Source organism: Schistocerca gregaria, unplaced genomic scaffold (assembly GCF_023897955.1).
Source record: "Schistocerca gregaria isolate iqSchGreg1 unplaced genomic scaffold, iqSchGreg1.2 ptg000462l, whole genome shotgun sequence".
NCBI classification, from domain to species: Eukaryota; Metazoa; Arthropoda; class Insecta; order Orthoptera; family Acrididae; genus Schistocerca; species Schistocerca gregaria.
The window spans coordinates 43,863-69,826 of record NW_026061880.1 but is presented as its reverse complement, the minus strand read 5'-3'; the positions used below and the strand labels follow the sequence as shown (position 1 = coordinate 69,826).

General features: G+C 52.0%; 18 non-coding genes across 18 annotated transcripts; all 18 read left to right on the top strand.

Moving 5' to 3' along the window:
- Positions 1–1,086: 1,086 nt before the first annotated feature.
- On the top strand, positions 1,087–1,205 carry LOC126313175 (5S ribosomal RNA). Its single transcript, XR_007555050.1, has one exon. It is a non-coding gene; the product is annotated as a 5S ribosomal RNA (ribosomal RNA).
- Positions 1,206–2,476: 1,271 nt separating this feature from the next.
- On the top strand, positions 2,477–2,595 carry LOC126313174 (5S ribosomal RNA). Its single transcript, XR_007555049.1, has one exon. It is a non-coding gene; the product is annotated as a 5S ribosomal RNA (ribosomal RNA).
- A 1,270-nt stretch (positions 2,596–3,865) lies between these two features.
- On the top strand, positions 3,866–3,984 carry LOC126313172 (5S ribosomal RNA). Its single transcript, XR_007555048.1, has one exon. It is a non-coding gene; the product is annotated as a 5S ribosomal RNA (ribosomal RNA).
- Positions 3,985–5,255: 1,271 nt separating this feature from the next.
- LOC126313171 (5S ribosomal RNA) lies at positions 5,256–5,374 on the top strand. The gene has a single exon (XR_007555047.1). It is a non-coding gene; the product is annotated as a 5S ribosomal RNA (ribosomal RNA).
- Positions 5,375–6,645: 1,271 nt separating this feature from the next.
- Positions 6,646–6,764, top strand: LOC126313170 (5S ribosomal RNA). The gene has a single exon (XR_007555046.1). It is a non-coding gene; the product is annotated as a 5S ribosomal RNA (ribosomal RNA).
- Positions 6,765–8,034: 1,270 nt separating this feature from the next.
- LOC126313169 (5S ribosomal RNA) lies at positions 8,035–8,153 on the top strand. The gene has a single exon (XR_007555045.1). It is a non-coding gene; the product is annotated as a 5S ribosomal RNA (ribosomal RNA).
- A 1,270-nt stretch (positions 8,154–9,423) lies between these two features.
- LOC126313168 (5S ribosomal RNA) lies at positions 9,424–9,542 on the top strand. Its single transcript, XR_007555044.1, has one exon. It is a non-coding gene; the product is annotated as a 5S ribosomal RNA (ribosomal RNA).
- Positions 9,543–10,812: 1,270 nt separating this feature from the next.
- LOC126313167 (5S ribosomal RNA) lies at positions 10,813–10,931 on the top strand. The gene has a single exon (XR_007555043.1). It is a non-coding gene; the product is annotated as a 5S ribosomal RNA (ribosomal RNA).
- A 1,270-nt stretch (positions 10,932–12,201) lies between these two features.
- Positions 12,202–12,320, top strand: LOC126313123 (5S ribosomal RNA). Its single transcript, XR_007555004.1, has one exon. It is a non-coding gene; the product is annotated as a 5S ribosomal RNA (ribosomal RNA).
- A 1,270-nt stretch (positions 12,321–13,590) lies between these two features.
- Positions 13,591–13,709, top strand: LOC126313165 (5S ribosomal RNA). Its single transcript, XR_007555041.1, has one exon. It is a non-coding gene; the product is annotated as a 5S ribosomal RNA (ribosomal RNA).
- A 1,270-nt stretch (positions 13,710–14,979) lies between these two features.
- On the top strand, positions 14,980–15,098 carry LOC126313164 (5S ribosomal RNA). The gene has a single exon (XR_007555040.1). It is a non-coding gene; the product is annotated as a 5S ribosomal RNA (ribosomal RNA).
- A 1,270-nt stretch (positions 15,099–16,368) lies between these two features.
- On the top strand, positions 16,369–16,487 carry LOC126313163 (5S ribosomal RNA). The gene has a single exon (XR_007555039.1). It is a non-coding gene; the product is annotated as a 5S ribosomal RNA (ribosomal RNA).
- A 1,270-nt stretch (positions 16,488–17,757) lies between these two features.
- LOC126313131 (5S ribosomal RNA) lies at positions 17,758–17,876 on the top strand. The gene has a single exon (XR_007555011.1). It is a non-coding gene; the product is annotated as a 5S ribosomal RNA (ribosomal RNA).
- Positions 17,877–19,146: 1,270 nt separating this feature from the next.
- On the top strand, positions 19,147–19,265 carry LOC126313161 (5S ribosomal RNA). The gene has a single exon (XR_007555038.1). It is a non-coding gene; the product is annotated as a 5S ribosomal RNA (ribosomal RNA).
- Positions 19,266–20,535: 1,270 nt separating this feature from the next.
- Positions 20,536–20,654, top strand: LOC126313160 (5S ribosomal RNA). The gene has a single exon (XR_007555037.1). It is a non-coding gene; the product is annotated as a 5S ribosomal RNA (ribosomal RNA).
- A 1,270-nt stretch (positions 20,655–21,924) lies between these two features.
- On the top strand, positions 21,925–22,043 carry LOC126313159 (5S ribosomal RNA). The gene has a single exon (XR_007555036.1). It is a non-coding gene; the product is annotated as a 5S ribosomal RNA (ribosomal RNA).
- A 1,271-nt stretch (positions 22,044–23,314) lies between these two features.
- LOC126313158 (5S ribosomal RNA) lies at positions 23,315–23,433 on the top strand. Its single transcript, XR_007555035.1, has one exon. It is a non-coding gene; the product is annotated as a 5S ribosomal RNA (ribosomal RNA).
- A 1,270-nt stretch (positions 23,434–24,703) lies between these two features.
- On the top strand, positions 24,704–24,822 carry LOC126313157 (5S ribosomal RNA). The gene has a single exon (XR_007555034.1). It is a non-coding gene; the product is annotated as a 5S ribosomal RNA (ribosomal RNA).
- The last annotated feature ends 1,142 nt before the right edge of the window (positions 24,823–25,964 follow it).

Sequence of the window (25,964 nt, the reverse complement as noted above, 5' to 3'; positions counted from 1 at the left end):
GAAAATAACGAAACACTGCGAATCGACAGATGTGCTCTTGAAATGCGTCAGAGCCTACTGTTTTGTAGGAGCGCTAAATTCCAAAAACTAACTACATTAAAAAAAACCTGTTCCTGTCCGACCACCGAAGATAAGCAACAACGTTAGTATTCGGATCGGCGACCGCCTGGGAACTCTGGCTGTCTTCATTTCTTGCTTTCTTGTCGCTACCCCTGCCAGCCCTTTTTTCATGCTACCTTTCTCATGTGACAAAGATGCTTCCATACTGATTTTAAACTATCGTAAGATACGATATTAAGGAACTCAGTTTGAAAAGAGTGCGCCAAGGAAGACTTCCAAAGAGTCTCTGGAAATAACAAAACAGTATGAAGTGACAGAAATGTTGTGAAAAACGTCAGGGCATATTGTTTTGTAGCAGTGCACAAAGGCAAATTTGTAAACAAAAATTTACCTTTCGTCGCTACAAGAGAGGGATACTTTGTCCAACAGCCTGTGTCTTGTGTGCATGTTTTCGCACCTTTCCACGGCACGGCGCAGCACAGAGCTGCTCTGGTAGCTCCGAACGGCCGCACACGGCGCCTCGGACACGCCGGTTCGGCCCGCGCCCATCTCGCAGATGATTCTCGTGCTTGTGCTGTCATACGGACCGCGACCCGAGCGGCAGCGAGCGGCAGTCGAGCAAAGTCGGGACAAGTCGGGACGGAAGGGGACAGCCGAGAATGCACCGTGCGAATTACGCAAATATCTGGAAGCGCGACGCGTGTCAGGCAGGTAAGAACGCTTCCCTCGGTCCAGCACGACACTGCCACACCCCGCGCAGTCCCCAAGCCGCCCGGCCGCGCGCAAGCCCTGCGCCGGATAACGATAACAAGGTGCGTCTCCCGCGAGTGTCGGAGGCCGCACGAACCAAACGAATGACAGGCGGTGCAACGAGCAGCTGTGTTGTGCGTCCGACCCACGTGGCGGCGCGTCGCCTTCGAGGTGGAAGGACGTGCTTTGCGTCAAATGTGCCACCGAAAACAGCGATTGCGTGTGTTAGGAGGAGAGGCGAAGCCTTCTTCTGCCGTGCAGCTACAGTATAAGGACGCCAACGGCCATACCATGTTGAATACACCGGTTCTCGTCCGATCACCGAAGTTAAGCAACATCGGGCCCGGTTAGTACTTGGATGGGTGACCGCCTGGGAACACCGGGTGCTGTTGGCTCCCTCTCTCTTTTTAGATTGTACGTCACTACACCTGCCAGCCCTCTTTTCATACAAACTCTCAGGTGCGACAAAGATGCTTCCACAAGCATTTTAAACTACTGTGTTAAACGTAAGATGCGAAATTACAGTAATGAACTCAGTTTGAACAAGAAAGCGCGGAGGAAGAGTGCTAGGAAGTCGTTGAAAATAACGAAACACTGCGAATCGACAGATGTGCTCTTGAAATGCGTCAGAGCCTACTGTTTTGTAGGAGCGCTAAATTCCAAAAACTAACTACATTAAAAAAAACCTGTTCCTGTCCGACCACCGAAGATAAGCAACAACGTTAGTATTCGGATCGGCGACCGCCTGGGAACTCTGGCTGTCTTCATTTCTTGCTTTCTTGTCGCTACCCCTGCCAGCCCTTTTTTCATGCTACCTTTCTCATGTGACAAAGATGCTTCCATACTGATTTTAAACTATCGTAAGATACGATATTAAGGAACTCAGTTTGAAAAGAGTGCGCCAAGGAAGACTTCCAAAGAGTCTCTGGAAATAACAAAACAGTATGAAGTGACAGAAATGTTGTGAAAAACGTCAGGGCATATTGTTTTGTAGCAGTGCACAAAGGCAAATTTGTAAACAAAAATTTACCTTTCGTCGCTACAAGAGAGGGATACTTTGTCCAACAGCCTGTGTCTTGTGTGCATGTTTTCGCACCTTTCCACGGCACGGCGCAGCACAGAGCTGCTCTGGTAGCTCCGAACGGCCGCACACGGCGCCTCGGACACGCCGGTTCGGCCCGCGCCCATCTCGCAGATGATTCTCGTGCTTGTGCTGTCATACGGACCGCGACCCGAGCGGCAGCGAGCGGCAGTCGAGCAAAGTCGGGACAAGTCGGGACGGAAGGGGACAGCCGAGAATGCACCGTGCGAATTACGCAAATATCTGGAAGCGCGACGCGTGTCAGGCAGGTAAGAACGCTTCCCTCGGTCCAGCACGACACTGCCACACCCCGCGCAGTCGCCAAGCCGCCCGGCCGCGCGCAAGCCCTGCGCGCGGATAACGATAACAAGGTGCGTCTCCCGCGAGTGTCGGAGGCCGCACGAACCAAACGAATGACAGGCGGTGCAACGAGCAGCTGTGTTGTGCGTCCGACCCACGTGGCGGCGCGTCGCCTTCGAGGTGGAAGGACGTGCTTTGCGTCAAATGTGCCACCGAAAACAGCGATTGCGTGTGTTAGGAGGAGAGGCGAAGCCTTCTTCTGCCGTGCAGCTACAGTATAAGGACGCCAACGGCCATACCATGTTGAATACACCGGTTCTCGTCCGATCACCGAAGTTAAGCAACATCGGGCCCGGTTAGTACTTGGATGGGTGACCGCCTGGGAACACCGGGTGCTGTTGGCTCCCTCTCTCTTTTTAGATTGTACGTCACTACACCTGCTAGCCCTCTTTTCATACAAACTCTCAGGTGCGACAAAGATGCTTCCACAAGCATTTTAAACTACTGTATTAAACGTAAGATGCGAAATTACAGTAATGAACTCAGTTTGAACAAGAAAGCGCGGAGGAAGAGTGCTAGGAAGTCGTTGAAAATAACGAAACACTGCGAATCGACAGATGTGCTCTTGAAATGCGTCAGAGCCTACTGTTTTGTAGGAGCGCTAAATTCCAAAAACTAACTACATTAAAAAAAACCTGTTCCTGTCCGACCACCGAAGATAAGCAACAACGTTAGTATTCGGATCGGCGACCGCCTGGGAACTCTGGCTGTCTTCATTTCTTGCTTTCTTGTCGCTACCCCTGCCAGCCCTTTTTTCATGCTACCTTTCTCATGTGACAAAGATGCTTCCATACTGATTTTAAACTATCGTAAGATACGATATTAAGGAACTCAGTTTGAAAAGAGTGCGCCAAGGAAGACTTCCAAAGAGTCTCTGGAAATAACAAAACAGTATGAAGTGACAGAAATGTTGTGAAAAACGTCAGGGCATATTGTTTTGTAGCAGTGCACAAAGGCAAATTTGTAAACAAAAATTTACCTTTCGTCGCTACAAGAGAGGGATACTTTGTCCAACAGCCTGTGTCTTGTGTGCATGTTTTCGCACCTTTCCACGGCACGGCGCAGCACAGAGCTGCTCTGGTAGCTCCGAACGGCCGCACACGGCGCCTCGGACACGCCGGTTCGGCCCGCGCCCATCTCGCAGATGATTCTCGTGCTTGTGCTGTCATACGGACCGCGACCCGAGCGGCAGCGAGCGGCAGTCGAGCAAAGTCGGGACAAGTCGGGACGGAAGGGGACAGCCGAGAATGCACCGTGCGAATTACGCAAATATCTGGAAGCGCGACGCGTGTCAGGCAGGTAAGAACGCTTCCCTCGGTCCAGCACGACACTGCCACACCCCGCGCAGTCCCCAAGCCGCCCGGCCGCGCGCAAGCCCTGCGCCGGATAACGATAACAAGGTGCGTCTCCCGCGAGTGTCGGAGGCCGCACGAACCAAACGAATGACAGGCGGTGCAACGAGCAGCTGTGTTGTGCGTCCGACCCACGTGGCGGCGCGTCGCCTTCGAGGTGGAAGGACGTGCTTTGCGTCAAATGTGCCACCGAAAACAGCGATTGCGTGTGTTAGGAGGAGAGGCGAAACCTTCTTCTGCCGTGCAGCTACAGTATAAGGACGCCAACGGCCATACCATGTTGAATACACCGGTTCTCGTCCGATCACCGAAGTTAAGCAACATCGGGCCCGGTTAGTACTTGGATGGGTGACCGCCTGGGAACACCGGGTGCTGTTGGCTCCCTCTCTCTTTTTAGATTGTACGTCACTACACCTGCCAGCCCTCTTTTCATACAAACTCTCAGGTGCGACAAAGATGCTTCCACAAGCATTTTAAACTACTGTGTTAAACGTAAGATGCGAAATTACAGTAATGAACTCAGTTTGAACAAGAAAGCGCGGAGGAAGAGTGCTAGGAAGTCGTTGAAAATAACGAAACACTGCGAATCGACAGATGTGCTCTTGAAATGCGTCAGAGCCTACTGTTTTGTAGGAGCGCTAAATTCCAAAAACTAACTACATTAAAAAAAACCTGTTCCTGTCCGACCACCGAAGATAAGCAACAACGTTAGTATTCGGATCGGCGACCGCCTGGGAACTCTGGCTGTCTTCATTTCTTGCTTTCTTGTCGCTACCCCTGCCAGCCCTTTTTTCATGCTACCTTTCTCATGTGACAAAGATGCTTCCATACTGATTTTAAACTATCGTAAGATACGATATTAAGGAACTCAGTTTGAAAAGAGTGCGCCAAGGAAGACTTCCAAAGAGTCTCTGGAAATAACAAAACAGTATGAAGTGACAGAAATGTTGTGAAAAACGTCAGGGCATATTGTTTTGTAGCAGTGCACAAAGGCAAATTTGTAAACAAAAATTTACCTTTCGTCGCTACAAGAGAGGGATACTTTGTCCAACAGCCTGTGTCTTGTGTGCATGTTTTCGCACCTTTCCACGGCACGGCGCAGCACAGAGCTGCTCTGGTAGCTCCGAACGGCCGCACACGGCGCCTCGGACACGCCGGTTCGGCCCGCGCCCATCTCGCAGATGATTCTCGTGCTTGTGCTGTCATACGGACCGCGACCCGAGCGGCAGCGAGCGGCAGTCGAGCAAAGTCGGGACAAGTCGGGACGGAAGGGGACAGCCGAGAATGCACCGTGCGAATTACGCAAATATCTGGAAGCGCGACGCGTGTCAGGCAGGTAAGAACGCTTCCCTCGGTCCAGCACGACACTGCCACACCCCGCGCAGTCGCCAAGCCGCCCGGCCGCGCGCAAGCCCTGCGCGCGGATAACGATAACAAGGTGCGTCTCCCGCGAGTGTCGGAGGCCGCACGAACCAAACGAATGACAGGCGGTGCAACGAGCAGCTGTGTTGTGCGTCCGACCCACGTGGCGGCGCGTCGCCTTCGAGGTGGAAGGACGTGCTTTGCGTCAAATGTGCCACCGAAAACAGCGATTGCGTGTGTTAGGAGGAGAGGCGAAGCCTTCTTCTGCCGTGCAGCTACAGTATAAGGACGCCAACGGCCATACCATGTTGAATACACCGGTTCTCGTCCGATCACCGAAGTTAAGCAACATCGGGCCCGGTTAGTACTTGGATGGGTGACCGCCTGGGAACACCGGGTGCTGTTGGCTCCCTCTCTCTTTTTAGATTGTACGTCACTACACCTGCCAGCCCTCTTTTCATACAAACTCTCAGGTGCGACAAAGATGCTTCCACAAGCATTTTAAACTACTGTATTAAACGTAAGATGCGAAATTACAGTAATGAACTCAGTTTGAACAAGAAAGCGCGGAGGAAGAGTGCTAGGAAGTCGTTGAAAATAACGAAACACTGCGAATCGACAGATGTGCTCTTGAAATGCGTCAGAGCCTACTGTTTTGTAGGAGCGCTAAATTCCAAAAACTAACTACATTAAAAAAAACCTGTTCCTGTCCGACCACCGAAGATAAGCAACAACGTTAGTATTCGGATCGGCGACCGCCTGGGAACTCTGGCTGTCTTCATTTCTTGCTTTCTTGTCGCTACCCCTGCCAGCCCTTTTTTCATGCTACCTTTCTCATGTGACAAAGATGCTTCCATACTGATTTTAAACTATCGTAAGATACGATATTAAGGAACTCAGTTTGAAAAGAGTGCGCCAAGGAAGACTTCCAAAGAGTCTCTGGAAATAACAAAACAGTATGAAGTGACAGAAATGTTGTGAAAAACGTCAGGGCATATTGTTTTGTAGCAGTGCACAAAGGCAAATTTGTAAACAAAAATTTACCTTTCGTCGCTACAAGAGAGGGATACTTTGTCCAACAGCCTGTGTCTTGTGTGCATGTTTTCGCACCTTTCCACGGCACGGCGCAGCACAGAGCTGCTCTGGTAGCTCCGAACGGCCGCACACGGCGCCTCGGACACGCCGGTTCGGCCCGCGCCCATCTCGCAGATGATTCTCGTGCTTGTGCTGTCATACGGACCGCGACCCGAGCGGCAGCGAGCGGCAGTCGAGCAAAGTCGGGACAAGTCGGGACGGAAGGGGACAGCCGAGAATGCACCGTGCGAATTACGCAAATATCTGGAAGCGCGACGCGTGTCAGGCAGGTAAGAACGCTTCCCTCGGTCCAGCACGACACTGCCACACCCCGCGCAGTCGCCAAGCCGCCCGGCCGCGCGCAAGCCCTGCGCGCGGATAACGATAACAAGGTGCGTCTCCCGCGAGTGTCGGAGGCCGCACGAACCAAACGAATGACAGGCGGTGCAACGAGCAGCTGTGTTGTGCGTCCGACCCACGTGGCGGCGCGTCGCCTTCGAGGTGGAAGGACGTGCTTTGCGTCAAATGTGCCACCGAAAACAGCGATTGCGTGTGTTAGGAGGAGAGGCGAAGCCTTCTTCTGCCGTGCAGCTACAGTATAAGGACGCCAACGGCCATACCATGTTGAATACACCGGTTCTCGTCCGATCACCGAAGTTAAGCAACATCGGGCCCGGTTAGTACTTGGATGGGTGACCGCCTGGGAACACCGGGTGCTGTTGGCTCCCTCTCTCTTTTTAGATTGTACGTCACTACACCTGCTAGCCCTCTTTTCATACAAACTCTCAGGTGCGACAAAGATGCTTCCACAAGCATTTTAAACTACTGTATTAAACGTAAGATGCGAAATTACAGTAATGAACTCAGTTTGAACAAGAAAGCGCGGAGGAAGAGTGCTAGGAAGTCGTTGAAAATAACGAAACACTGCGAATCGACAGATGTGCTCTTGAAATGCGTCAGAGCCTACTGTTTTGTAGGAGCGCTAAATTCCAAAAACTAACTACATTAAAAAAAACCTGTTCCTGTCCGACCACCGAAGATAAGCAACAACGTTAGTATTCGGATCGGCGACCGCCTGGGAACTCTGGCTGTCTTCATTTCTTGCTTTCTTGTCGCTACCCCTGCCAGCCCTTTTTTCATGCTACCTTTCTCATGTGACAAAGATGCTTCCATACTGATTTTAAACTATCGTAAGATACGATATTAAGGAACTCAGTTTGAAAAGAGTGCGCCAAGGAAGACTTCCAAAGAGTCTCTGGAAATAACAAAACAGTATGAAGTGACAGAAATGTTGTGAAAAACGTCAGGGCATATTGTTTTGTAGCAGTGCACAAAGGCAAATTTGTAAACAAAAATTTACCTTTCGTCGCTACAAGAGAGGGATACTTTGTCCAACAGCCTGTGTCTTGTGTGCATGTTTTCGCACCTTTCCACGGCACGGCGCAGCACAGAGCTGCTCTGGTAGCTCCGAACGGCCGCACACGGCGCCTCGGACACGCCGGTTCGGCCCGCGCCCATCTCGCAGATGATTCTCGTGCTTGTGCTGTCATACGGACCGCGACCCGAGCGGCAGCGAGCGGCAGTCGAGCAAAGTCGGGACAAGTCGGGACGGAAGGGGACAGCCGAGAATGCACCGTGCGAATTACGCAAATATCTGGAAGCGCGACGCGTGTCAGGCAGGTAAGAACGCTTCCCTCGGTCCAGCACGACACTGCCACACCCCGCGCAGTCCCCAAGCCGCCCGGCCGCGCGCAAGCCCTGCGCCGGATAACGATAACAAGGTGCGTCTCCCGCGAGTGTCGGAGGCCGCACGAACCAAACGAATGACAGGCGGTGCAACGAGCAGCTGTGTTGTGCGTCCGACCCACGTGGCGGCGCGTCGCCTTCGAGGTGGAAGGACGTGCTTTGCGTCAAATGTGCCACCGAAAACAGCGATTGCGTGTGTTAGGAGGAGAGGCGAAGCCTTCTTCTGCCGTGCAGCTACAGTATAAGGACGCCAACGGCCATACCATGTTGAATACACCGGTTCTCGTCCGATCACCGAAGTTAAGCAACATCGGGCCCGGTTAGTACTTGGATGGGTGACCGCCTGGGAACACCGGGTGCTGTTGGCTCCCTCTCTCTTTTTAGATTGTACGTCACTACACCTGCCAGCCCTCTTTTCATACAAACTCTCAGGTGCGACAAAGATGCTTCCACAAGCATTTTAAACTACTGTATTAAACGTAAGATGCGAAATTACAGTAATGAACTCAGTTTGAACAAGAAAGCGCGGAGGAAGAGTGCTAGGAAGTCGTTGAAAATAACGAAACACTGCGAATCGACAGATGTGCTCTTGAAATGCGTCAGAGCCTACTGTTTTGTAGGAGCGCTAAATTCCAAAAACTAACTACATTAAAAAAAACCTGTTCCTGTCCGACCACCGAAGATAAGCAACAACGTTAGTATTCGGATCGGCGACCGCCTGGGAACTCTGGCTGTCTTCATTTCTTGCTTTCTTGTCGCTACCCCTGCCAGCCCTTTTTTCATGCTACCTTTCTCATGTGACAAAGATGCTTCCATACTGATTTTAAACTATCGTAAGATACGATATTAAGGAACTCAGTTTGAAAAGAGTGCGCCAAGGAAGACTTCCAAAGAGTCTCTGGAAATAACAAAACAGTATGAAGTGACAGAAATGTTGTGAAAAACGTCAGGGCATATTGTTTTGTAGCAGTGCACAAAGGCAAATTTGTAAACAAAAATTTACCTTTCGTCGCTACAAGAGAGGGATACTTTGTCCAACAGCCTGTGTCTTGTGTGCATGTTTTCGCACCTTTCCACGGCACGGCGCAGCACAGAGCTGCTCTGGTAGCTCCGAACGGCCGCACACGGCGCCTCGGACACGCCGGTTCGGCCCGCGCCCATCTCGCAGATGATTCTCGTGCTTGTGCTGTCATACGGACCGCGACCCGAGCGGCAGCGAGCGGCAGTCGAGCAAAGTCGGGACAAGTCGGGACGGAAGGGGACAGCCGAGAATGCACCGTGCGAATTACGCAAATATCTGGAAGCGCGACGCGTGTCAGGCAGGTAAGAACGCTTCCCTCGGTCCAGCACGACACTGCCACACCCCGCGCAGTCCCCAAGCCGCCCGGCCGCGCGCAAGCCCTGCGCCGGATAACGATAACAAGGTGCGTCTCCCGCGAGTGTCGGAGGCCGCACGAACCAAACGAATGACAGGCGGTGCAACGAGCAGCTGTGTTGTGCGTCCGACCCACGTGGCGGCGCGTCGCCTTCGAGGTGGAAGGACGTGCTTTGCGTCAAATGTGCCACCGAAAACAGCGATTGCGTGTGTTAGGAGGAGAGGCGAAGCCTTCTTCTGCCGTGCAGCTACAGTATAAGGACGCCAACGGCCATACCATGTTGAATACACCGGTTCTCGTCCGATCACCGAAGTTAAGCAACATCGGGCCCGGTTAGTACTTGGATGGGTGACCGCCTGGGAACACCGGGTGCTGTTGGCTCCCTCTCTCTTTTTAGATTGTACGTCACTACACCTGCCAGCCCTCTTTTCATACAAACTCTCAGGTGCGACAAAGATGCTTCCACAAGCATTTTAAACTACTGTATTAAACGTAAGATGCGAAATTACAGTAATGAACTCAGTTTGAACAAGAAAGCGCGGAGGAAGAGTGCTAGGAAGTCGTTGAAAATAACGAAACACTGCGAATCGACAGATGTGCTCTTGAAATGCGTCAGAGCCTACTGTTTTGTAGGAGCGCTAAATTCCAAAAACTAACTACATTAAAAAAAACCTGTTCCTGTCCGACCACCGAAGATAAGCAACAACGTTAGTATTCGGATCGGCGACCGCCTGGGAACTCTGGCTGTCTTCATTTCTTGCTTTCTTGTCGCTACCCCTGCCAGCCCTTTTTTCATGCTACCTTTCTCATGTGACAAAGATGCTTCCATACTGATTTTAAACTATCGTAAGATACGATATTAAGGAACTCAGTTTGAAAAGAGTGCGCCAAGGAAGACTTCCAAAGAGTCTCTGGAAATAACAAAACAGTATGAAGTGACAGAAATGTTGTGAAAAACGTCAGGGCATATTGTTTTGTAGCAGTGCACAAAGGCAAATTTGTAAACAAAAATTTACCTTTCGTCGCTACAAGAGAGGGATACTTTGTCCAACAGCCTGTGTCTTGTGTGCATGTTTTCGCACCTTTCCACGGCACGGCGCAGCACAGAGCTGCTCTGGTAGCTCCGAACGGCCGCACACGGCGCCTCGGACACGCCGGTTCGGCCCGCGCCCATCTCGCAGATGATTCTCGTGCTTGTGCTGTCATACGGACCGCGACCCGAGCGGCAGCGAGCGGCAGTCGAGCAAAGTCGGGACAAGTCGGGACGGAAGGGGACAGCCGAGAATGCACCGTGCGAATTACGCAAATATCTGGAAGCGCGACGCGTGTCAGGCAGGTAAGAACGCTTCCCTCGGTCCAGCACGACACTGCCACACCCCGCGCAGTCGCCAAGCCGCCCGGCCGCGCGCAAGCCCTGCGCCGGATAACGATAACAAGGTGCGTCTCCCGCGAGTGTCGGAGGCCGCACGAACCAAACGAATGACAGGCGGTGCAACGAGCAGCTGTGTTGTGCGTCCGACCCACGTGGCGGCGCGTCGCCTTCGAGGTGGAAGGACGTGCTTTGCGTCAAATGTGCCACCGAAAACAGCGATTGCGTGTCTTAGGAGGAGAGGCGAAGCCTTCTTCTGCCGTGCAGCTACAGTATAAGGACGCCAACGGCCATACCATGTTGAATACACCGGTTCTCGTCCGATCACCGAAGTTAAGCAACATCGGGCCCGGTTAGTACTTGGATGGGTGACCGCCTGGGAACACCGGGTGCTGTTGGCTCCCTCTCTCTTTTTAGATTGTACGTCACTACACCTGCTAGCCCTCTTTTCATACAAACTCTCAGGTGCGACAAAGATGCTTCCACAAGCATTTTAAACTACTGTATTAAACGTAAGATGCGAAATTACAGTAATGAACTCAGTTTGAACAAGAAAGCGCGGAGGAAGAGTGCTAGGAAGTCGTTGAAAATAACGAAACACTGCGAATCGACAGATGTGCTCTTGAAATGCGTCAGAGCCTACTGTTTTGTAGGAGCGCTAAATTCCAAAAACTAACTACATTAAAAAAAACCTGTTCCTGTCCGACCACCGAAGATAAGCAACAACGTTAGTATTCGGATCGGCGACCGCCTGGGAACTCTGGCTGTCTTCATTTCTTGCTTTCTTGTCGCTACCCCTGCCAGCCCTTTTTTCATGCTACCTTTCTCATGTGACAAAGATGCTTCCATACTGATTTTAAACTATCGTAAGATACGATATTAAGGAACTCAGTTTGAAAAGAGTGCGCCAAGGAAGACTTCCAAAGAGTCTCTGGAAATAACAAAACAGTATGAAGTGACAGAAATGTTGTGAAAAACGTCAGGGCATATTGTTTTGTAGCAGTGCACAAAGGCAAATTTGTAAACAAAAATTTACCTTTCGTCGCTACAAGAGAGGGATACTTTGTCCAACAGCCTGTGTCTTGTGTGCATGTTTTCGCACCTTTCCACGGCACGGCGCAGCACAGAGCTGCTCTGGTAGCTCCGAACGGCCGCACACGGCGCCTCGGACACGCCGGTTCGGCCCGCGCCCATCTCGCAGATGATTCTCGTGCTTGTGCTGTCATACGGACCGCGACCCGAGCGGCAGCGAGCGGCAGTCGAGCAAAGTCGGGACAAGTCGGGACGGAAGGGGACAGCCGAGAATGCACCGTGCGAATTACGCAAATATCTGGAAGCGCGACGCGTGTCAGGCAGGTAAGAACGCTTCCCTCGGTCCAGCACGACACTGCCACACCCCGCGCAGTCCCCAAGCCGCCCGGCCGCGCGCAAGCCCTGCGCCGGATAACGATAACAAGGTGCGTCTCCCGCGAGTGTCGGAGGCCGCACGAACCAAACGAATGACAGGCGGTGCAACGAGCAGCTGTGTTGTGCGTCCGACCCACGTGGCGGCGCGTCGCCTTCGAGGTGGAAGGACGTGCTTTGCGTCAAATGTGCCACCGAAAACAGCGATTGCGTGTGTTAGGAGGAGAGGCGAAGCCTTCTTCTGCCGTGCAGCTACAGTATAAGGACGCCAACGGCCATACCATGTTGAATACACCGGTTCTCGTCCGATCACCGAAGTTAAGCAACATCGGGCCCGGTTAGTACTTGGATGGGTGACCGCCTGGGAACATCGGGTGCTGTTGGCTCCCTCTCTCTTTTTAGATTGTACGTCACTACACCTGCCAGCCCTCTTTTCATACAAACTCTCAGGTGCGACAAAGATGCTTCCACAAGCATTTTAAACTACTGTATTAAACGTAAGATGCGAAATTACAGTAATGAACTCAGTTTGAACAAGAAAGCGCGGAGGAAGAGTGCTAGGAAGTCGTTGAAAATAACGAAACACTGCGAATCGACAGATGTGCTCTTGAAATGCGTCAGAGCCTACTGTTTTGTAGGAGCGCTAAATTCCAAAAACTAACTACATTAAAAAAAACCTGTTCCTGTCCGACCACCGAAGATAAGCAACAACGTTAGTATTCGGATCGGCGACCGCCTGGGAACTCTGGCTGTCTTCATTTCTTGCTTTCTTGTCGCTACCCCTGCCAGCCCTTTTTTCATGCTACCTTTCTCATGTGACAAAGATGCTTCCATACTGATTTTAAACTATCGTAAGATACGATATTAAGGAACTCAGTTTGAAAAGAGTGCGCCAAGGAAGACTTCCAAAGAGTCTCTGGAAATAACAAAACAGTATGAAGTGACAGAAATGTTGTGAAAAACGTCAGGGCATATTGTTTTGTAGCAGTGCACAAAGGCAAATTTGTAAACAAAAATTTACCTTTCGTCGCTACAAGAGAGGGATACTTTGTCCAACAGCCTGTGTCTTGTGTGCATGTTTTCGCACCTTTCCACGGCACGGCGCAGCACAGAGCTGCTCTGGTAGCTCCGAACGGCCGCACACGGCGCCTCGGACACGCCGGTTCGGCCCGCGCCCATCTCGCAGATGATTCTCGTGCTTGTGCTGTCATACGGACCGCGACCCGAGCGGCAGCGAGCGGCAGTCGAGCAAAGTCGGGACAAGTCGGGACGGAAGGGGACAGCCGAGAATGCACCGTGCGAATTACGCAAATATCTGGAAGCGCGACGCGTGTCAGGCAGGTAAGAACGCTTCCCTCGGTCCAGCACGACACTGCCACACCCCGCGCAGTCCCCAAGCCGCCCGGCCGCGCGCAAGCCCTGCGACGGATAACGATAACAAGGTGCGTCTCCCGCGAGTGTCGGAGGCCGCACGAACCAAACGAATGACAGGCGGTGCAACGAGCAGCTGTGTTGTGCGTCCGACCCACGTGGCGGCGCGTCGCCTTCGAGGTGGAAGGACGTGCTTTGCGTCAAATGTGCCACCGAAAACAGCGATTGCGTGTGTTAGGAGGAGAGGCGAAGCCTTCTTCTGCCGTGCAGCTACAGTATAAGGACGCCAACGGCCATACCATGTTGAATACACCGGTTCTCGTCCGATCACCGAAGTTAAGCAACATCGGGCCCGGTTAGTACTTGGATGGGTGACCGCCTGGGAACACCGGGTGCTGTTGGCTCCCTCTCTCTTTTTAGATTGTACGTCACTACACCTGCCAGCCCTCTTTTCATACAAACTCTCAGGTGCGACAAAGATGCTTCCACAAGCATTTTAAACTACTGTATTAAACGTAAGATGCGAAATTACAGTAATGAACTCAGTTTGAACAAGAAAGCGCGGAGGAAGAGTGCTAGGAAGTCGTTGAAAATAACGAAACACTGCGAATCGACAGATGTGCTCTTGAAATGCGTCAGAGCCTACTGTTTTGTAGGAGCGCTAAATTCCAAAAACTAACTACATTAAAAAAAACCTGTTCCTGTCCGACCACCGAAGATAAGCAACAACGTTAGTATTCGGATCGGCGACCGCCTGGGAACTCTGGCTGTCTTCATTTCTTGCTTTCTTGTCGCTACCCCTGCCAGCCCTTTTTTCATGCTACCTTTCTCATGTGACAAAGATGCTTCCATACTGATTTTAAACTATCGTAAGATACGATATTAAGGAACTCAGTTTGAAAAGAGTGCGCCAAGGAAGACTTCCAAAGAGTCTCTGGAAATAACAAAACAGTATGAAGTGACAGAAATGTTGTGAAAAACGTCAGGGCATATTGTTTTGTAGCAGTGCACAAAGGCAAATTTGTAAACAAAAATTTACCTTTCGTCGCTACAAGAGAGGGATACTTTGTCCAACAGCCTGTGTCTTGTGTGCATGTTTTCGCACCTTTCCACGGCACGGCGCAGCACAGAGCTGCTCTGGTAGCTCCGAACGGCCGCACACGGCGCCTCGGACACGCCGGTTCGGCCCGCGCCCATCTCGCAGATGATTCTCGTGCTTGTGCTGTCATACGGACCGCGACCCGAGCGGCAGCGAGCGGCAGTCGAGCAAAGTCGGGACAAGTCGGGACGGAAGGGGACAGCCGAGAATGCACCGTGCGAATTACGCAAATATCTGGAAGCGCGACGCGTGTCAGGCAGGTAAGAACGCTTCCCTCGGTCCAGCACGACACTGCCACACCCCGCGCAGTCCCCAAGCCGCCCGGCCGCGCGCAAGCCCTGCGCCGGATAACGATAACAAGGTGCGTCTCCCGCGAGTGTCGGAGGCCGCACGAACCAAACGAATGACAGGCGGTGCAACGAGCAGCTGTGTTGTGCGTCCGACCCACGTGGCGGCGCGTCGCCTTCGAGGTGGAAGGACGTGCTTTGCGTCAAATGTGCCACCGAAAACAGCGATTGCGTGTGTTAGGAGGAGAGGCGAAGCCTTCTTCTGCCGTGCAGCTACAGTATAAGGACGCCAACGGCCATACCATGTTGAATACACCGGTTCTCGTCCGATCACCGAAGTTAAGCAACATCGGGCCCGGTTAGTACTTGGATGGGTGACCGCCTGGGAACACCGGGTGCTGTTGGCTCCCTCTCTCTTTTTAGATTGTACGTCACTACACCTGCCAGCCCTCTTTTCATACAATCTCTCAGGTGCGACAAAGATGCTTCCACAAGCATTTTAAACTACTGTATTAAACGTAAGATGCGAAATTACAGTAATGAACTCAGTTTGAACAAGAAAGCGCGGAGGAAGAGTGCTAGGAAGTCGTTGAAAATAACGAAACACTGCGAATCGACAGATGTGCTCTTGAAATGCGTCAGAGCCTACTGTTTTGTAGGAGCGCTAAATTCCAAAAACTAACTACATTAAAAAAAACCTGTTCCTGTCCGACCACCGAAGATAAGCAACAACGTTAGTATTCGGATCGGCGACCGCCTGGGAACTCTGGCTGTCTTCATTTCTTGCTTTCTTGTCGCTACCCCTGCCAGCCCTTTTTTCATGCTACCTTTCTCATGTGACAAAGATGCTTCCATACTGATTTTAAACTATCGTAAGATACGATATTAAGGAACTCAGTTTGAAAAGAGTGCGCCAAGGAAGACTTCCAAAGAGTCTCTGGAAATAACAAAACAGTATGAAGTGACAGAAATGTTGTGAAAAACGTCAGGGCATATTGTTTTGTAGCAGTGCACAAAGGCAAATTTGTAAACAAAAATTTACCTTTCGTCGCTACAAGAGAGGGATACTTTGTCCAACAGCCTGTGTCTTGTGTGCATGTTTTCGCACCTTTCCACGGCACGGCGCAGCACAGAGCTGCTCTGGTAGCTCCGAACGGCCGCACACGGCGCCTCGGACACGCCGGTTCGGCCCGCGCCCATCTCGCAGATGATTCTCGTGCTTGTGCTGTCATACGGACCGCGACCCGAGCGGCAGCGAGCGGCAGTCGAGCAAAGTCGGGACAAGTCGGGACGGAAGGGGACAGCCGAGAATGCACCGTGCGAATTACGCAAATATCTGGAAGCGCGACGCGTGTCAGGCAGGTAAGAACGCTTCCCTCGGTCCAGCACGACACTGCCACACCCCGCGCAGTCCCCAAGCCGCCCGGCCGCGCGCAAGCCCTGCGCCGGATAACGATAACAAGGTGCGTCTCCCGCGAGTGTCGGAGGCCGCACGAACCAAACGAATGACAGGCGGTGCAACGAGCAGCTGTGTTGTGCGTCCGACCCACGTGGCGGCGCGTCGCCTTCGAGGTGGAAGGACGTGCTTTGCGTCAAATGTGCCACCGAAAACAGCGATTGCGTGTGTTAGGAGGAGAGGCGAAGCCTTCTTCTGTCGTGCAGCTACAGTATAAGGACGCCAACGGCCATACCATGTTGAATACACCGGTTCTCGTCCGATCACCGAAGTTAAGCAACATCGGGCCCGGTTAGTACTTGGATGGGTGACCGCCTGGGAACACCGGGTGCTGTTGGCTCCCTCTCTCTTTTTAGATTGTACGTCACTACACCTGCCAGCCCTCTTTTCATACAAACTCTCAGGTGCGACAAAGATGCTTCCACAAGCATTTTAAACTACTGTATTAAACGTAAGATGCGAAATTACAGTAATGAACTCAGTTTGAACAAGAAAGCGCGGAGGAAGAGTGCTAGGAAGTCGTTGAAAATAACGAAACACTGCGAATCGACAGATGTGCTCTTGAAATGCGTCAGAGCCTACTGTTTTGTAGGAGCGCTAAATTCCAAAAACTAACTACATTAAAAAAAACCTGTTCCTGTCCGACCACCGAAGATAAGCAACAACGTTAGTATTCGGATCGGCGACCGCCTGGGAACTCTGGCTGTCTTCATTTCTTGCTTTCTTGTCGCTACCCCTGCCAGCCCTTTTTTCATGCTACCTTTCTCATGTGACAAAGATGCTTCCATACTGATTTTAAACTATCGTAAGATACGATATTAAGGAACTCAGTTTGAAAAGAGTGCGCCAAGGAAGACTTCCAAAGAGTCTCTGGAAATAACAAAACAGTATGAAGTGACAGAAATGTTGTGAAAAACGTCAGGGCATATTGTTTTGTAGCAGTGCACAAAGGCAAATTTGTAAACAAAAATTTACCTTTCGTCGCTACAAGAGAGGGATACTTTGTCCAACAGCCTGTGTCTTGTGTGCATGTTTTCGCACCTTTCCACGGCACGGCGCAGCACAGAGCTGCTCTGGTAGCTCCGAACGGCCGCACACGGCGCCTCGGACACGCCGGTTCGGCCCGCGCCCATCTCGCAGATGATTCTCGTGCTTGTGCTGTCATACGGACCGCGACCCGAGCGGCAGCGAGCGGCAGTCGAGCAAAGTCGGGACAAGTCGGGACGGAAGGGGACAGCCGAGAATGCACCGTGCGAATTACGCAAATATCTGGAAGCGCGACGCGTGTCAGGCAGGTAAGAACGCTTCCCTCGGTCCAGCACGACACTGCCACACCCCGCGCAGTCCCCAAGCCGCCCGGCCGCGCGCAAGCCCTGCGCCGGATAACGATAACAAGGTGCGTCTCCCGCGAGTGTCGGAGGCCGCACGAACCAAACGAATGACAGGCGGTGCAACGAGCAGCTGTGTTGTGCGTCCGACCCACGTGGCGGCGCGTCGCCTTCGAGGTGGAAGGACGTGCTTTGCGTCAAATGTGCCACCGAAAACAGCGATTGCGTGTGTTAGGAGGAGAGGCGAAGCCTTCTTCTGCCGTGCAGCTACAGTATAAGGACGCCAACGGCCATACCACGTTGAATACACCGGTTCTCGTCCGATCACCGAAGTTAAGCAACATCGGGCCCGGTTAGTACTTGGATGGGTGACCGCCTGGGAACACCGGGTGCTGTTGGCTCCCTCTCTCTTTTTAGATTGTACGTCACTACACCTGCCAGCCCTCTTTTCATACAATCTCTCAGGTGCGACAAAGATGCTTCCACAAGCATTTTAAACTACTGTATTAAACGTAAGATGCGAAATTACAGTAATGAACTCAGTTTGAACAAGAAAGCGCGGAGGAAGAGTGCTAGGAAGTCGTTGAAAATAACGAAACACTGCGAATCGACAGATGTGCTCTTGAAATGCGTCAGAGCCTACTGTTTTGTAGGAGCGCTAAATTCCAAAAACTAACTACATTAAAAAAAACCTGTTCCTGTCCGACCACCGAAGATAAGCAACAACGTTAGTATTCGGATCGGCGACCGCCTGGGAACTCTGGCTGTCTTCATTTCTTGCTTTCTTGTCGCTACCCCTGCCAGCCCTTTTTTCATGCTACCTTTCTCATGTGACAAAGATGCTTCCATACTGATTTTAAACTATCGTAAGATACGATATTAAGGAACTCAGTTTGAAAAGAGTGCGCCAAGGAAGACTTCCAAAGAGTCTCTGGAAATAACAAAACAGTATGAAGTGACAGAAATGTTGTGAAAAACGTCAGGGCATATTGTTTTGTAGCAGTGCACAAAGGCAAATTTGTAAACAAAAATTTACCTTTCGTCGCTACAAGAGAGGGATACTTTGTCCAACAGCCTGTGTCTTGTGTGCATGTTTTCGCACCTTTCCACGGCACGGCGCAGCACAGAGCTGCTCTGGTAGCTCCGAACGGCCGCACACGGCGCCTCGGACACGCCGGTTCGGCCCGCGCCCATCTCGCAGATGATTCTCGTGCTTGTGCTGTCATACGGACCGCGACCCGAGCGGCAGCGAGCGGCAGTCGAGCAAAGTCGGGACAAGTCGGGACGGAAGGGGACAGCCGAGAATGCACCGTGCGAATTACGCAAATATCTGGAAGCGCGACGCGTGTCAGGCAGGTAAGAACGCTTCCCTCGGTCCAGCACGACACTGCCACACCCCGCGCAGTCCCCAAGCCGCCCGGCCGCGCGCAAGCCCTGCGCCGGATAACGATAACAAGGTGCGTCTCCCGCGAGTGTCGGAGGCCGCACGAACCAAACGAATGACAGGCGGTGCAACGAGCAGCTGTGTTGTGCGTCCGACCCACGTGGCGGCGCGTCGCCTTCGAGGTGGAAGGACGTGCTTTGCGTCAAATGTGCCACCGAAAACAGCGATTGCGTGTGTTAGGAGGAGAGGCGAAGCCTTCTTCTGCCGTGCAGCTACAGTATAAGGACGCCAACGGCCATACCATGTTGAATACACCGGTTCTCGTCCGATCACCGAAGTTAAGCAACATCGGGCCCGGTTAGTACTTGGATGGGTGACCGCCTGGGAACACCGGGTGCTGTTGGCTCCCTCTCTCTTTTTAGATTGTACGTCACTACACCTGCCAGCCCTCTTTTCATACAATCTCTCAGGTGCGACAAAGATGCTTCCACAAGCATTTTAAACTACTGTATTAAACGTAAGATGCGAAATTACAGTAATGAACTCAGTTTGAACAAGAAAGCGCGGAGGAAGAGTGCTAGGAAGTCGTTGAAAATAACGAAACACTGCGAATCGACAGATGTGCTCTTGAAATGCGTCAGAGCCTACTGTTTTGTAGGAGCGCTAAATTCCAAAAACTAACTACATTAAAAAAAACCTGTTCCTGTCCGACCACCGAAGATAAGCAACAACGTTAGTATTCGGATCGGCGACCGCCTGGGAACTCTGGCTGTCTTCATTTCTTGCTTTCTTGTCGCTACCCCTGCCAGCCCTTTTTTCATGCTACCTTTCTCATGTGACAAAGATGCTTCCATACTGATTTTAAACTATCGTAAGATACGATATTAAGGAACTCAGTTTGAAAAGAGTGCGCCAAGGAAGACTTCCAAAGAGTCTCTGGAAATAACAAAACAGTATGAAGTGACAGAAATGTTGTGAAAAACGTCAGGGCATATTGTTTTGTAGCAGTGCACAAAGGCAAATTTGTAAACAAAAATTTACCTTTCGTCGCTACAAGAGAGGGATACTTTGTCCAACAGCCTGTGTCTTGTGTGCATGTTTTCGCACCTTTCCACGGCACGGCGCAGCACAGAGCTGCTCTGGTAGCTCCGAACGGCCGCACACGGCGCCTCGGACACGCCGGTTCGGCCCGCGCCCATCTCGCAGATGATTCTCGTGCTTGTGCTGTCATACGGACCGCGACCCGAGCGGCAGCGAGCGGCAGTCGAGCAAAGTCGGGACAAGTCGGGACGGAAGGGGACAGCCGAGAATGCACCGTGCGAATTACGCAAATATCTGGAAGCGCGACGCGTGTCAGGCAGGTAAGAACGCTTCCCTCGGTCCAGCACGACACTGCCACACCCCGCGCAGTCCCCAAGCCGCCCGGCCGCGCGCAAGCCCTGCGCCGGATAACGATAACAAGGTGCGTCTCCCGCGAGTGTCGGAGGCCGCACGAACCAAACGAATGACAGGCGGTGCAACGAGCAGCTGTGTTGTGCGTCCGACCCACGTGGCGGCGCGTCGCCTTCGAGGTGGAAGGACGTGCTTTGCGTCAAATGTGCCACCGAAAACAGCGATTGCGTGTGTTAGGAGGAGAGGCGAAGCCTTCTTCTGCCGTGCAGCTACAGTATAAGGACGCCAACGGCCATACCATGTTGAATACACCGGTTCTCGTCCGATCACCGAAGTTAAGCAACATCGGGCCCGGTTAGTACTTGGATGGGTGACCGCCTGGGAACACCGGGTGCTGTTGGCTCCCTCTCTCTTTTTAGATTGTACGTCACTACACCTGCCAGCCCTCTTTTCATACAAACTCTCAGGTGCGACAAAGATGCTTCCACAAGCATTTTAAACTACTGTATTAAACGTAAGATGCGAAATTACAGTAATGAACTCAGTTTGAACAAGAAAGCGCGGAGGAAGAGTGCTAGGAAGTCGTTGAAAATAACGAAACACTGCGAATCGACAGATGTGCTCTTGAAATGCGTCAGAGCCTACTGTTTTGTAGGAGCGCTAAATTCCAAAAACTAACTACATTAAAAAAAACCTGTTCCTGTCCGACCACCGAAGATAAGCAACAACGTTAGTATTCGGATCGGCGACCGCCTGGGAACTCTGGCTGTCTTCATTTCTTGCTTTCTTGTCGCTACCCCTGCCAGCCCTTTTTTCATGCTACCTTTCTCATGTGACAAAGATGCTTCCATACTGATTTTAAACTATCGTAAGATACGATATTAAGGAACTCAGTTTGAAAAGAGTGCGCCAAGGAAGACTTCCAAAGAGTCTCTGGAAATAACAAAACAGTATGAAGTGACAGAAATGTTGTGAAAAACGTCAGGGCATATTGTTTTGTAGCAGTGCACAAAGGCAAATTTGTAAACAAAAATTTACCTTTCGTCGCTACAAGAGAGGGATACTTTGTCCAACAGCCTGTGTCTTGTGTGCATGTTTTCGCACCTTTCCACGGCACGGCGCAGCACAGAGCTGCTCTGGTAGCTCCGAACGGCCGCACACGGCGCCTCGGACACGCCGGTTCGGCCCGCGCCCATCTCGCAGATGATTCTCGTGCTTGTGCTGTCATACGGACCGCGACCCGAGCGGCAGCGAGCGGCAGTCGAGCAAAGTCGGGACAAGTCGGGACGGAAGGGGACAGCCGAGAATGCACCGTGCGAATTACGCAAATATCTGGAAGCGCGACGCGTGTCAGGCAGGTAAGAACGCTTCCCTCGGTCCAGCACGACACTGCCACACCCCGCGCAGTCCCCAAGCCGCCCGGCCGCGCGCAAGCCCTGCGCCGGATAACGATAACAAGGTGCGTCTCCCGCGAGTGTCGGAGGCCGCACGAACCAAACGAATGACAGGCGGTGCAACGAGCAGCTGTGTTGTGCGTCCGACCCACGTGGCGGCGCGTCGCCTTCGAGGTGGAAGGACGTGCTTTGCGTCAAATGTGCCACCGAAAACAGCGATTGCGTGTGTTAGGAGGAGAGGCGAAGCCTTCTTCTGCCGTGCAGCTACAGTATAAGGACGCCAACGGCCATACCATGTTGAATACACCGGTTCTCGTCCGATCACCGAAGTTAAGCAACATCGGGCCCGGTTAGTACTTGGATGGGTGACCGCCTGGGAACACCGGGTGCTGTTGGCTCCCTCTGTCTTTTTAGATTGTACGTCACTACCCCTGCCAGCCCTCTTTTCATACAAACTCTCAGGTGCGACAAAGATGCTTCCACAAGCATTTTAAACTACTGTATTAAACGTAAGATGCGAAATTACAGTAATGAACTCAGTTTGAACAAGAAAGCGCGGAGGAAGAGTGCTAGGAAGTCGTTGAAAATAACGAAACACTGCGAATCGACAGATGTGCTCTTGAAATGCGTCAGAGCCTACTGTTTTGTAGGAGCGCTAAATTCCAAAAACTAACTACATTAAAAAAAAACCTGTTCCTGTCCGAACACCGAAGATAAGCAACAACGTTAGTATTCGGATCGGCGACCGCCTGGGAACTCTGGCTGTCTTCATTTCTTGCTTTCTTGTCGCTACCCCTGCCAGCCCTTTTTTCATGCTACCTTTCTCATGTGACAAAGATGCTTCCATACTGATTTTAAACTATCGTAAGATACGATATTAAGGAACTCAGTTTGAAAAGAGTGCGCCAAGGAAGACTTCCAAAGAGTCTCTGGAAATAACAAAACAGTATGAAGTGACAGAAATGTTGTGGAAAACGTCAGGGCATATTGTTTTGTAGCAGTGCACAAAGGCAAATTTGTAAACAAAAATTTACCTTTCGTCGCTACAAGAGAGGGATACTTTGTCCAACAGCCTGTGTCTTGTGTGCATGTTTTCGCACCTTTCCACGGCACGGCGCAGCACAGAGCTGCTCTGGTAGCTCCGAACGGCCGCACACGGCGCCTCGGACACGCCGGTTCGGCCCGCGCCCATCTCGCAGATGATTCTCGTGCTTGTGCTGTCATACGGACCGCGACCCGAGCGGCAGCGAGCGGCAGTCGAGCAAAGTCGGGACAAGTCGGGACGGAAGGGGACAGCCGAGAATGCACCGTGCGAATTACGCAAATATCTGGAAGCGCGACGCGTGTCAGGCAGGTAAGAACGCTTCCCTCGGTCCAGCACGACACTGCCACACCCCGCGCAGTCCCCAAGCCGCCCGGCCGCGCGCAAGCCCTGCGCCGGATAACGATAACAAGGTGCGTCTCCCGCGAGTGTCGGAGGCCGCACGAACCAAACGAATGACAGGCGGTGCAACGAGCAGCTGTGTTGTGCGTCCGACCCACGTGGCGGCGCGTCGCCTTCGAGGTGGAAGGACGTGCTTTGCGTCAAATGTGCCACCGAAAACAGCGATTGCGTGTGTTAGGAGGAGAGGCGAAGCCTTCTTCTGCCGTGCAGCTACAGTATAAGGACGCCAACGGCCATACCATGTTGAATACACCGGTTCTCGTCCGATCACCGAAGTTAAGCAACATCGGGCCCGGTTAGTACTTGGATGGGTGACCGCCTGGGAACACCGGGTGCTGTTGGCTCCCTCTCTCTTTTTAGATTGTACGTCACTACACCTGCCAGCCCTCTTTTCATACAAACTCTCAGGTGCGACAAAGATGCTTCCACAAGCATTTTAAACTACTGTATTAAACGTAAGATGCGAAATTACAGTAATGAACTCAGTTTGAACAAGAAAGCGCGGAGGAAGAGTGCTAGGAAGTCGTTGAAAATAACGAAACACTGCGAATCGACAGATGTGCTCTTGAAATGCGTCAGAGCCTACTGTTTTGTAGGAGCGCTAAATTCCAAAAACTAACTACATTAAAAAAAACCTGTTCCTGTCCGACCACCGAAGATAAGCAACAACGTTAGTATTCGGATCGGCGACCGCCTGGGAACTCTGGCTGTCTTCATTTCTTGCTTTCTTGTCGCTACCCCTGCCAGCCCTTTTTTCATGCTACCTTTCTCATGTGACAAAGATGCTTCCATACTGATTTTAAACTATCGTAAGATACGATATTAAGGAACTCAGTTTGAAAAGAGTGCGCCAAGGAAGACTTCCAAAGAGTCTCTGGAAATAACAAAACAGTATGAAGTGACAGAAATGTTGTGAAAAACGTCAGGGCATATTGTTTTGTAGCAGTGCACAAAGGCAAATTTGTAAACAAAAATTTACCTTTCGTCGCTACAAGAGAGGGATACTTTGTCCAACAGCCTGTGTCTTGTGTGCATGTTTTCGCACCTTTCCACGGCACGGCGCAGCACAGAGCTGCTCTGGTAGCTCCGAACGGCCGCACACGGCGCCTCGGACACGCCGGTTCGACCCGCGCCCATCTCGCAGATGATTCTCGTGCTTGTGCTGTCATACGGACCGCGACCCGAGCGGCAGCGAGCGGCAGTCGAGCAAAGTCGGGACAAGTCGGGACGGAAGGGGACAGCCGAGAATGCACCGTGCGAATTACGCAAATATCTGGAAGCGCGACGCGTGTCAGGCAGGTAAGAACGCTTCCCTCGGTCCAGCACGACACTGCCACACCCCGCGCAGTCCCCAAGCCGCCCGGCCGCGCGCAAGCCCTGCGCCGGATAACGATAACAAGGTGCGTCTCCCGCGAGTGTCGGAGGCCGCACGAACCAAACGAATGACAGGCGGTGCAACGAGCAGCTGTGTTGTGCGTCCGACCCACGTGGCGGCGCGTCGCCTTCGAGGTGGAAGGACGTGCTTTGCGTCAAATGTGCCACCGAAAACAGCGATTGCGTGTGTTAGGAGGAGAGGCGAAGCCTTCTTCTGCCGTGCAGCTACAGTATAAGGACGCCAACGGCCATACCATGTTGAATACACCGGTTCTCGTCCGATCACCGAAGTTAAGCAACATCGGGCCCGGTTAGTACTTGGATGGGTGACCGCCTGGGAACACCGGGTGCTGTTGGCTCCCTCTCTCTTTTTAGATTGTACGTCACTACACCTGCTAGCCCTCTTTTCATACAAACTCTCAGGTGCGACAAAGATGCTTCCACAAGCATTTTAAACTACTGTATTAAACGTAAGATGCGAAATTACAGTAATGAACTCAGTTTGAACAAGAAAGCGCGGAGGAAGAGTGCTAGGAAGTCGTTGAAAATAACGAAACACTGCGAATCGACAGATGTGCTCTTGAAATGCGTCAGAGCCTACTGTTTTGTAGGAGCGCTAAATTCCAAAAACTAACTACATTAAAAAAAACCTGTTCCTGTCCGACCACCGAAGATAAGCAACAACGTTAGTATTCGGATCGGCGACCGCCTGGGAACTCTGGCTGTCTTCATTTCTTGCTTTCTTGTCGCTACCCCTGCCAGCCCTTTTTTCATGCTACCTTTCTCATGTGACAAAGATGCTTCCATACTGATTTTAAACTATCGTAAGATACGATATTAAGGAACTCAGTTTGAAAAGAGTGCGCCAAGGAAGACTTCCAAAGAGTCTCTGGAAATAACAAAACAGTATGAAGTGACAGAAATGTTGTGAAAAACGTCAGGGCATATTGTTTTGTAGCAGTGCACAAAGGCAAATTTGTAAACAAAAATTTACCTTTCGTCGCTACAAGAGAGGGATACTTTGTCCAACAGCCTGTGTCTTGTGTGCATGTTTTCGCACCTTTCCACGGCACGGCGCAGCACAGAGCTGCTCTGGTAGCTCCGAACGGCCGCACACGGCGCCTCGGACACGCCGGTTCGGCCCGCGCCCATCTCGCAGATGATTCTCGTGCTTGTGCTGTCATACGGACCGCGACCCGAGCGGCAGCGAGCGGCAGTCGAGCAAAGTCGGGACAAGTCGGGACGGAAGGGGACAGCCGAGAATGCACCGTGCGAATTACGCAAATATCTGGAAGCGCGACGCGTGTCAGGCAGGTAAGAACGCTTCCCTCGGTCCAGCACGACACTGCCACACCCCGCGCAGTCCCCAAGCCGCCCGGCCGCGCGCAAGCCCTGCGCCGGATAACGATAACAAGGTGCGTCTCCCGCGAGTGTCGGAGGCCGCACGAACCAAACGAATGACAGGCGGTGCAACGAGCAGCTGTGTTGTGCGTCCGACCCA